The following is a 9,300-nucleotide window of genomic DNA, read 5'->3' as shown; positions in this document are numbered from 1 at the left end:
TTAGGTGTTTAGGTTAGGGTTAGGTCGGGTAGGGTAGGGTAGGGTTATGGTTCAGTGTATGTTTGGGTTATGCTTAGTTTTATGGGTAGGGTTTAGGGTTAGGGTTAGGGTAGTTTTAGGGTTAGGGTTAGGTTTTTAGGTCGGGTACGGGTTAGGGTAGGGTTGTATTGTTCTAGTTAGGGTTAGGATGGTTAGGGTTAGGCAAGGTTAGGGTTAAGATGGTTAGGGTTAGGGTTAAGGTTGGGTTAGGGTTAGGGTTAAGATGGTTAGGGTTAGGGTTAGGACAGGTAGGTATAAGGTAATAGTTAAGTTTAGGAAAGGTAAGTTTGGTTCTAGTTAGGGTTAGGATGGTTAGGGTTAGGCAAGGTTAGGGTTAAGATGGTTAGGGTTAGGGGTTCAAACGGCTACATCCCCAGATTTGGTGTGTTGTGGGTGCCTTGAGGGATGCTGATGGGCCTCCAAGTCCTGTCAAGTCTCTACGAAGAAGTTCCAATTTTGCCCCATAAGAATGAATGGCATTTGGGAATTTGGCCCAGGAAAATTGAATGGCCCATTTGTGGGCGTTCCCAACGAGCTACAGTCCCCAGATTTGGTGTGTGGGTGCCTTGAGGGATGCTGATGGGCCTCCAAGTCCTGCCAAGTCTCTACGAAGAAGTTCCAATTTTGCCCCCATAAGAATGAATGGCATTGGGCATTTTGGCAGAAAATTGGCATGGCCATTTGTGGGCGTTCCCAAACGATCTACAGTCCCAGATTTTGTGTGTGGGTGTTTAGGATGCTGATGGGCCTCCAAGTCCCGCCAAGTCTCTATGAAGAGTTCCATTTTGCCCCCATAAGAATGAATGGCATTTGGAATTTGGCAGGAAAATTGGAATGGCCATTTGTGGGCATTGCGAATAAGTTTCAGGCATCAAGGTTTGTCAGTGGACATTCAGGAGGATGCGGATTTGTTTGAATGTGGTATTGAGTTTTCCCAACTTTACAGGAAAAAGTTAATGTGAGTAACTTTATAGAGCATATATCACATTGTCAGTTTCATGTAGGGTGCTCAGCTCGCCACGAGCTTTCAAATAGGTCAGTCTTGTTTAGCTGTAGCTCCTTCCTGTGAGGAGATATATAAAATCTTAAAATTCCAAAAATTCATTTAAGTCAACTGCCCCCTGTTGGTTAATGAAATATTGCATGTTGTCCGATTGCGATAATTAAGGTATCAAATTGACCGGCTAGAAAACCTGAATCCAATGGCAGCATTGCAAAGACCTAGCCCATCAGGGAATTTTTAAATGACGTAAACATTTACTTCCAAAAAGTGAATGGAGAGTGCCTTGGCCATCAATAGAGCGTGGCGACCATTTCTGTCTTGGTCCCGTCGCTGTACGACAAACTTGAGAAATGGTCGCGTGGTTAGGGTTACTCCTAATTAGGGTTGGGTTTTAGGGTTAGGGTTAGGGTTAGGTAGGGGGACTGTCTCCATCTCCGACGGGGGATGGAGGGGTGCACGGTCCGTCCACCCGACGGACCTCCCGTAAGCCCGGTCCCATTGCGGCGGCGGGCCCGCTGACGTCTTCGTCCATAGCGCACCTCGGTCCAGCCGTTTGATCCATTTTTTATGTTTTTTTTCCAAAACAGAAAAAAAAAGGCGCTTCCCAAAATTTGCGAAGGGTTTAAAAATATAAAAAAAATATACACTTTCAAGTTTTTCTTTTAAAAAAAAATTATATTTATTTAAATACACAAGAAGGGTTGTGTAAAAAATATATAAAAATCAAAACAAGCAACGTTTCGAACTAAACTGGTTCTTCATCAGGCAGGTCAGAGCATTTTCTTGCTTTATTTAGATTTCTTCTTTCTTTGAGGTTTCCGGTAAGTATTAATTTCACTTTTTCTTCTTTCTTTAGGTTTTTCTAAGTCACAGGTAAGTATTCTTCTTTCTTTAGGTTTCTTTGAGGTTTCCGGTAAGTATTAATTTTGCTTTTTCCTCTTTCTTTAGGTTTTTCCAGGTAAGTAACTTTTACTTTTCTTCTTTCTTTAGGTTTAGGGTTAGGGCCAGATTAGGCTTAGGGTTAGGGCCAGGGTTAGGTTTAGGGCCAGATTAGGGTTAGGGTTAGGGCCAGATTAAGGTTAGGTTTAGTTTAGACCAGATTGGGTTAGGGTTAGTGAGTATAACGGGGAAATGGGGTGGGGAAAAAGGAAACCCCAGTTAGGATTAGGGGCTAGGGCTAAGGATGGTTGTCTGACCCTCCTGGGGTTAGGGTCAGGGGATGGGGCTAGGGACGGTCGTCTCACCCTCCACGGAGCTCTCCAGAAGACACCCACGGTACCGGCAAAATTAAGGGTTTGGGCTAGGGTTATAGGTGCTCGGGATCCGGGGTAAAGGTTAAGTCGGATGTCGTCACCGTGAATGGACTCTCCACAGACACGCAGCTTGTAACCAAGGCACTGGCTGGTTAGGTTTGGGGGAGGAAGGTTAGGGTAGGGTTAGGGTTAGGGTTGGGTTAGGGTTAGGGTTTGGGTAGGGTTAGGGTTAGGGGTAGGGTGTGGGAGATACCCCTCCGATACGGGAGGGAGGGGCACTGGCCCTCCACCGGCAGGCCTCCCGTCACCCAGTCCCGGAAAGATGGCTGTCCATTTCTGCGACGTCTTCTTCCATACTGGACCGTTGTCCAGTCATCCACTCGTCTGCTTTTTTTCTTTTTTTCTTTTTTTCAAAAATACAAACACTCTTACTAAATCTACTAAAAATGAATTGAAACTTCAGAATTTTTAACAAATATTTATTTTTTAACAAAGAAATAAAAATTGAAAAATAAAATCAAATCGTTTTTCAAAACAAATACGGTGTACAAAGGCAACGTTTCGACCTTTTACGGTCTTCTTCAGGCCTGTACACCACTCTCACAAGGCTAAAACAATGTTGCCTGTTCGAAAATCCACGGAGAAATGAGCTCCTGCTCTGCTCCGTCCCTTATATACACACACACCCCGGGGCTCCGCCCCCCTTCTTTTTCCGTCTCCGGTAAGTTCCCGGTACACACATTTAACTATTTACAAATGGCTTTTTAAATGAAATTCACTTCAAAAAATAAAATAAATGACAAGATTATGTTTTTACATACATTACAGATAGTATAACCATAATAAATTATTTTTTTAGGTCCAGATATATCCCTATATCAATTATGAACAATTTACACTTATATTTTGAAACAACAATTTTTCGTCTCCGGTAAATTTCCCGGTACACACATTTAACTATTTACAAATGGCTTTTTACATGAAATTCACTTCAAAAATTAAAATAAATGACAAAATTATGTTTTTACAACAAAACCTCAATATATGCAAAAAAAATTTCTATCTCAAAAATCATATTTCGTATTTTTAAAGTATGAAATTATTTTTAAACTTATTTTTACAGCAAAAAGGTAAGTATAAAAGGTAAATATGAAATTGAACAAATAGAGTTAAAAGAAGCATAAGAAAATATAGAAGCTGCGGATCCGTTAGAGTTAGAAAAGGTAGTATGAATGTAATTAAGGTATATAATTTACAGTTCCGGGAAAGGCTAACCAAGTAAGTATCTAATTAGGGTTTAGAAAGGTAGGTCTACGGTAATGGTTAAGTTAGGGAAGGTAAGTTATTTTCTAGTTAGGGTTAGTAGATGGCTAGGGTTAGGACAGTAGGTATAAGGTAATGGTTAAGGTTAGGAAAGGTAAGTATTGTTCTAGTTAGGGTTAGGATGGTTAGGGTTAGGCAAGGTTAGGGTTAAGATGGTAGGGTTAGGGTTAAGGTTGGGTAGGGTTTGGTTAAGATGGTTGGGTTAGGGTTAGGACAGTAGATATAAGGAATAGTTAAGTTTAGAAAGGTAAGTTTGTTCTAGTTAGGGTTAGGATGGTTTTTTGGGTTGAAAGGTTAGGGGTTAAGATGGTAGGGTTTTTTTAGGGGTTAGGTTAGGACAGGTAGGTATAAAGTAATGGTTGAGGTTAGAAAGGTTACAGTCTTGTTCTATTAGGGTTAGGATTGTTGGGGGTTAGCAAGGTTCGGATTAAGATGGTTGTTAAAATGGTTAGGTTAGGTCTGGGTTTGGTTAGGGTTCACGGTTATGGTTAGGGTTAGGATAATTAGGGTTCAGGGTTCACAAGGTTCGGGTAGGACAAGGTAGTATAGGTTAGGAAAGTAAGTATTGTTAGGGTTCGGGTTAGGATGGTTAGGGTTAGGCAAGGTTAGGGTTAAGATGGTTAGGGTTGGGGATTGGTTAGGTAAGTAATATTCCTTAAAATTAAGTAGGGTTCAGGGTTAGGTCAGGTTGGGTTTAGGTTAGTGGAGGGAAAAGAACCCGTGCCTGGACATGAAACGGGCTAGGTCGCGGTCCTTCCCCTGGTCCATCCGCCACCCCCCGGTCCAATCCCAGTTCCTCCCTGGTTCCGTTTATAACGGACCTCGGTTAGCGTTGTGTTGGGTTAGGTTTAGGGTTTAGGGTTAGGGAGAGAGTCATGAGCCGGTCCCCCACGCTGGGTGTCCGGGTATGCACGGGGCCCCCACCTTGGAACCAGTTCCCTCCCCGCCCGCGGCTCGAAAAATCTTGTGGGGTGGGCGGGCCCCCTTCGGCCGTAACGGGCAACTGTCACAGTCAGCCATTCTGAATAAAACAAAAAAAAAAAATTGTTTGCCCAAACAACTAACAAACCACTGCTCAAAAAAATGGAGCTAGCCAGCGAAACTAAATTATATTTAAATTTCCCTCTAAGCGATTATAAAAACGAAAAAGCTTAAAAAACAAAAAAACCCATTGTTTTATCAAAAAAATAAAAGTGTGCAGGTGTCGCGACGTTTCGACTCTTTATCGCGTTCTTCTTCAGGCGATGGGCACCTTCAACAACCAGGAGAAATTATTGAAAGAGACGTTTTAAACTGTCAGGCTTGCAGAGCGATGAGTGTTGCTTCGGTCGATGCTGAGCTGGAATGAGCTCAGTGACTTGAAGCTGTGCCTTTTATAGGCGTGTGGCTTGGCTTTAAACTTCAGTTTGTTTGCTCTTCTTTCACAAACCAGTTAGTTCTTCACACATACTGAATTTTTACCCTATGTTGCTGAATGATTTTAATTGTATATAACATAGTATTTTTAAAACTATTTCTTTTTGAATTGTTGCAACGTTTATTTGGAAATAGTTTTTATCTGTAAATATGTATTGTAGTACTATATGGTAAATAGATTTGGATTGTAAATAGTTTTGAATTGTATCTTAGTTAAATACCAAATATGAAAGATAAAACTATAAAAATATATACCAAATAACATGAAAAATAAATGTAAAATGAAAATACAAATAAAATAAAAATCAATAAAACATAATAAAATAAAGAAATACGCATAAAAGAGTAAAATGTAAAAAAATATAAAAAACATAAAATTCAAAAAACCCTAAGGAAAAGGGAGAAATTAAAATTAAAAAATATTAAAAAAGACAAGAACTTATAAATTAATGTAAAAAACTTAGGGTTAGGCCAGGACAGCTAGGGTTTAGTGAGGAGGTGGGTCGGAATAGAGGAAAGGAGTGGTTAGGGTTAGGGCAAGAGGGGGGGAGAGGTTAGGGTTAGGGCACGAGGAAGGGGTGGGTAGGTTGGGCAAAGGATCAGGGTAAGGTTAGGATAGGAGAAAGAGGGTGAGGGAGGAGGTCAGTTTAGGACAAGAACGGAGGGGAAGGAAAAACAAAAAATTAGAAAACATAGTTTTTTAGAAAGGTTGGGTAGGGTAGGTAGTGGTAGGAGGGAGGGGTCGTTAGGTAGGGTAGGTTGGTAGGTTTTAGGTTCGTTGGGTTAGGGTATTAGTAGGTAGGTAGGTCGTGGCGTTTAGGGGTCGTTGGTTAGGGTTAGGTAGGTTTAGGTTAGGGTAGGTTAGGGTAGTAGGTTAGGGTAGGGTTAGGTTAGGGTTAGGGTTTAGGGTCGGGTAGGTTAGGGTTAGGGTTAGGTAGGTTGTAGGTGGGTTCTATTTCGGTGGGTTAGGTTGGTTAGGGGAGGTTAGGGGGTAGGGTAGGGTTAGGCGGGGGGGGAGGGGAGTGGGGGAGGGGGAGGGGTAGGGGGAGGGGGAGGGGAGGGGGAGGGGAGGGGTCTGGGGGAGGGGGAAGGGGGGAGGGGAGGGGGCGGGGGAGGGGGGAGGTGGGCGGGGAGGGGGAGGGGGAGGGGGAGGGGGAGGGGTGAGGGGGAGGGTGAGGTGGAGGGGAGGGTGAGGGGGGAGGGGCGGGTGCGGGGGAGAGGGGGAGGTGGGCGGGGGATGGGGTAGGGGGAGGGGGAGGGGGAGGGGGAGGGTGAGGGGGCGGGGAGGGGAGGGGGAGGGTGAGTGAGGGGGAGGGGAGGGGGAGGGGGGGGGAGGGGGAGGGGGAGGGTGAGGGGGAGGGGGAGGGGGAGGGTGAGGGGGGAGGGGGAGGGGGAGGGGGAGGGGGAGGGGGTGAGGGGAGGGGAGGGGGACGGGGGAGGGGCGGGGTAGGGGAGGGGGAGGGGAGGGGGAGGGGAGGGGGTAGGGGGAGGTGAGGGGGGGGGGAGGGGGAGGGGGAGGGGGAGGGTGAGGGTGAGGGGGAGGGGGAGGGGAGGGGAGGGGTTAGGGGAGGGGGAGGGGGAGGGGGAGGGGGAGGGGGAGGGGAGGGGGAGGGTGAGTGGGGTAGGTGGAGGGGGAGGGGAGGGGAGTGGGGGGGGAGGGGGGCGGGGAGGGGGAGGGAGGGGGAGGGGGCGGGGGAGGGGGAGGGGAGGGGGAGGGTTAGGGGGAGGGGGAGGGGTGAGGGGGAGGGGGAGGGTGGAGGGGGAGGGCGGGTAGGGGGAGTGGGGAGGGGGAGGGGAGGGGAGGGGGAGTGGGGAGGGGGAGGGGAGGGGAGGGGGAGGGGGGGGGGGAGGGGTGAGGTGGGAGGGGGGAGGGGAGGGGGAGGGGGAGGGGGAGGGGGGAGGGGGGAGGGTGCGGGTGAGGGGAGGGGGCGGGGGAGGGGGAGGGGGAGGGGGAGGGGGAGGGGGAGGGGGAGGGGGGAGGGGGAGGGGTAGGGGGAGGGGGAGGGGGAGGGGAGGGGAGGGTGGATGGGGGAGGGGAGGGGGAGGGGGGCGGGGAGGGGGAGGGGTCGGGGAGGGGGTGGGTGAGGAGGGCGGGGGAGGGTTAGGGGGAGGGGAGGGGGAGGGGTGCGGGGGAGGGGGAGGGGTGGGTGAGGGGGAGTGGAGGGGGAGGGTGAGGGGGCTGGGTGCGGGGGAGGGTGAGGGGTGGAGGGGGAGGGGGAGGGTAGGGGAGGGGGAGGGGGTAGGGTGAGGGGGAGGGGGAGGGGGAGGGGGAGGGGGGAGGGGAGGGGGAGGGGGAGGCGGAGGGGGGATGGGGGGAGGGGGAGGGTGAGGGGGGGGGTAGGGGGCGGTGAGGGTAGGGGGCGGTGGGAGTGGTGGAGGGGGAGGGGGAGGGTGGTAGGGGGAGGGGGAGGGGGAGGGGGAGGGGGAGGGGCGGTGGAGGGGAGGGGGCGGGGGAGGGGGAGGGGGGCGGGGTAGGGGGAGGGGGGAGGGGAGGGGAGGGGGAGGGGAGGGGGAGGGGAGGGGAGGGGGAGGGCGCGGGGGAGGGGAGGGTGAGGGGGCGGGGGAGGGCATGGGTAGTGGAGGGGAGTGGCGGGAGGGGGAGGGGGAGGGGAGGGGAGGGGGAGGGGGCGGGGGGAGGGGGGGGGAGTGGGGAGGTGGGAGGGGAGTGGTAGGGGGAGGGGGCAGGGGGGAGGGTGAGGGGGAGGGGGCTGGGGGAGGGGAGGGGGAGGGGGAGGGGGGAGTGGGGATGGGGGAGGGGGGGATGGGGGAGGGGAGGGGAGGGGGAGGGGAGGGGGAGGGGGAGGGGGAGGGTGCGGGGGAGGGGGAGGGGGAGGGTGAGGGGGAGGGGGAGGGGGAGGGTGAGGGGTAGGGGAGGGGCGAGGGGAGGGTGAGGGAGGGGGCGGGGAGGGGAGGGGTAGGGGGAGGGGAGGGGGCGGGGGGAGGGGAGGGGGAGGTGGTGAGGGGGAGGGGGCGTGGGAGGGGGAGGGGGAGGGAGGGGGAGGGGAGGGGAGGGGGAGGGGGATGGGTGAGGTGGGAGGGTCGGGGGAGGGTAGGGGGAGGGGGAGGGGAGGGGGAGGGGGAGGGGGGAGGGGGAGGTGGAGGGGAGGGGGGGTGGGTAGGGGTGAGGGGGAGGGGGAGGGTGAGGGGAGGGGGAGGTGGAGGGGGAGGGGGAGGGGGAGGGGGAGGGAGGGGGGTGGGGAGGGTGGGAGGGGGCGGGGGCGGGGGGGGGGAGGGTGAGGGGGAGGGTGAGGGGAGGGAGGGGCGGGGGAGGGGGAGGGGAGGGGAGGGTTAGGGGGAGGTGGGAGGGTGAGGGGGAGGGGGAGGGGGGAGGGGGGGTGGGGGTGGGAGGGGGGGGGGAGGGGGAGGGGGAGGGGGAGGGGAGGGGGAGGGGGAGGCGTTAGGGGAGGGTTAGGGGGAGGGGGGGGGGTTAGGGTTAGGGTGGGGGGCTGGTTAGGGGAGTGGGGAGGGGAGGGGAGGGCGGGGGAGGGGGAGGGGGAGGAGGGCGGGAGGCGGGGAGGGGGAGGGGGAGGGGTGAGGGTAGGGGGAGGGGGAGGGGCGAGGGGGAGGGGGCGGGGGGGGGGAGGGGGAGGGGGGAGGGGGAGGGGGTAGGGTGAGGGGGGGGAGGGGGAGGGGGTGATGGGGAGGGGAGGGGGCGGGTGTATGGGAGGGGGAGGGGGAGGGGGAGGGTGAGGGGGGAGGGGGCGGGTGGGGGTAGGGGGGGAGGGGCGGGGGAGGGGGAGGGGGAGGGGGCGGGGAGGGGGGCGGGGGAGGGGTTAGGGTGAGGGGGAGGGGAGGGGGGGGGGGAGGGGAGGGGAGGGGAGGGTGCGGTGTAGGGGGAGGGGGAGGGGGGTGAGGGGGATGGGGGAGGGGAGGGGGAGGGGGAGGGGAGGGGGGAGGGGGGAGGGGGGGTGGGAGGGGGAGGGGGAGGGGGCGGGGGAGGGGGGGGGGAGGGGGGAGGGGGAGGGGGAGGGGGGAGGGGGAGGGGGCGGGTGAGGGCGGGAGGGGGGGAGGGGAGGGGGAGGGGGAGGGGGCGGGGGAGGGGTAGGGGGAGGGGGGAGGGGGAGGGGTGAGGGGGGAGGGGCGGGGGAGGGGGAGGGGGAGGGGGAGGGGGAGGGGGAGGGGGTAGGGGAGGGGGAGGGGAGGGGAGGGGGGAGGGGAGGGGGAGGGGAGGTGTGAGGGGTAGGGGGAGGGGAGGGGGCGGGGGAGGTAGGGGCGGAGGGGGAGGGGTAGGGGGAGGGGGCGGGGGAGGGGGGGGGAGGTGGAGGG

The 9,300-nt window shown here is 55.1% G+C and overlaps 2 pseudogenes; both read right to left on the bottom strand.

Annotated features, from left to right (window-relative positions):
- Positions 1–6,148: 6,148 nt before the first annotated feature.
- On the bottom strand, positions 6,149–8,089 carry LOC113746059 (basic proline-rich protein-like; annotated as a pseudogene).
- A 95-nt stretch (positions 8,090–8,184) lies between these two features.
- LOC113746011 (basic proline-rich protein-like) overlaps positions 8,185–9,300 on the bottom strand; it is a 1,531-nt pseudogene continuing 415 nt past the window's right edge.

Source organism: Larimichthys crocea, chromosome VII (genome assembly GCF_000972845.2).
Source record: "Larimichthys crocea isolate SSNF chromosome VII, L_crocea_2.0, whole genome shotgun sequence".
In the NCBI taxonomy this organism is placed as follows: domain Eukaryota; kingdom Metazoa; phylum Chordata; class Actinopteri; family Sciaenidae; genus Larimichthys; species Larimichthys crocea.
This window is presented reverse-complemented; position numbering and strand designations above follow the sequence as displayed.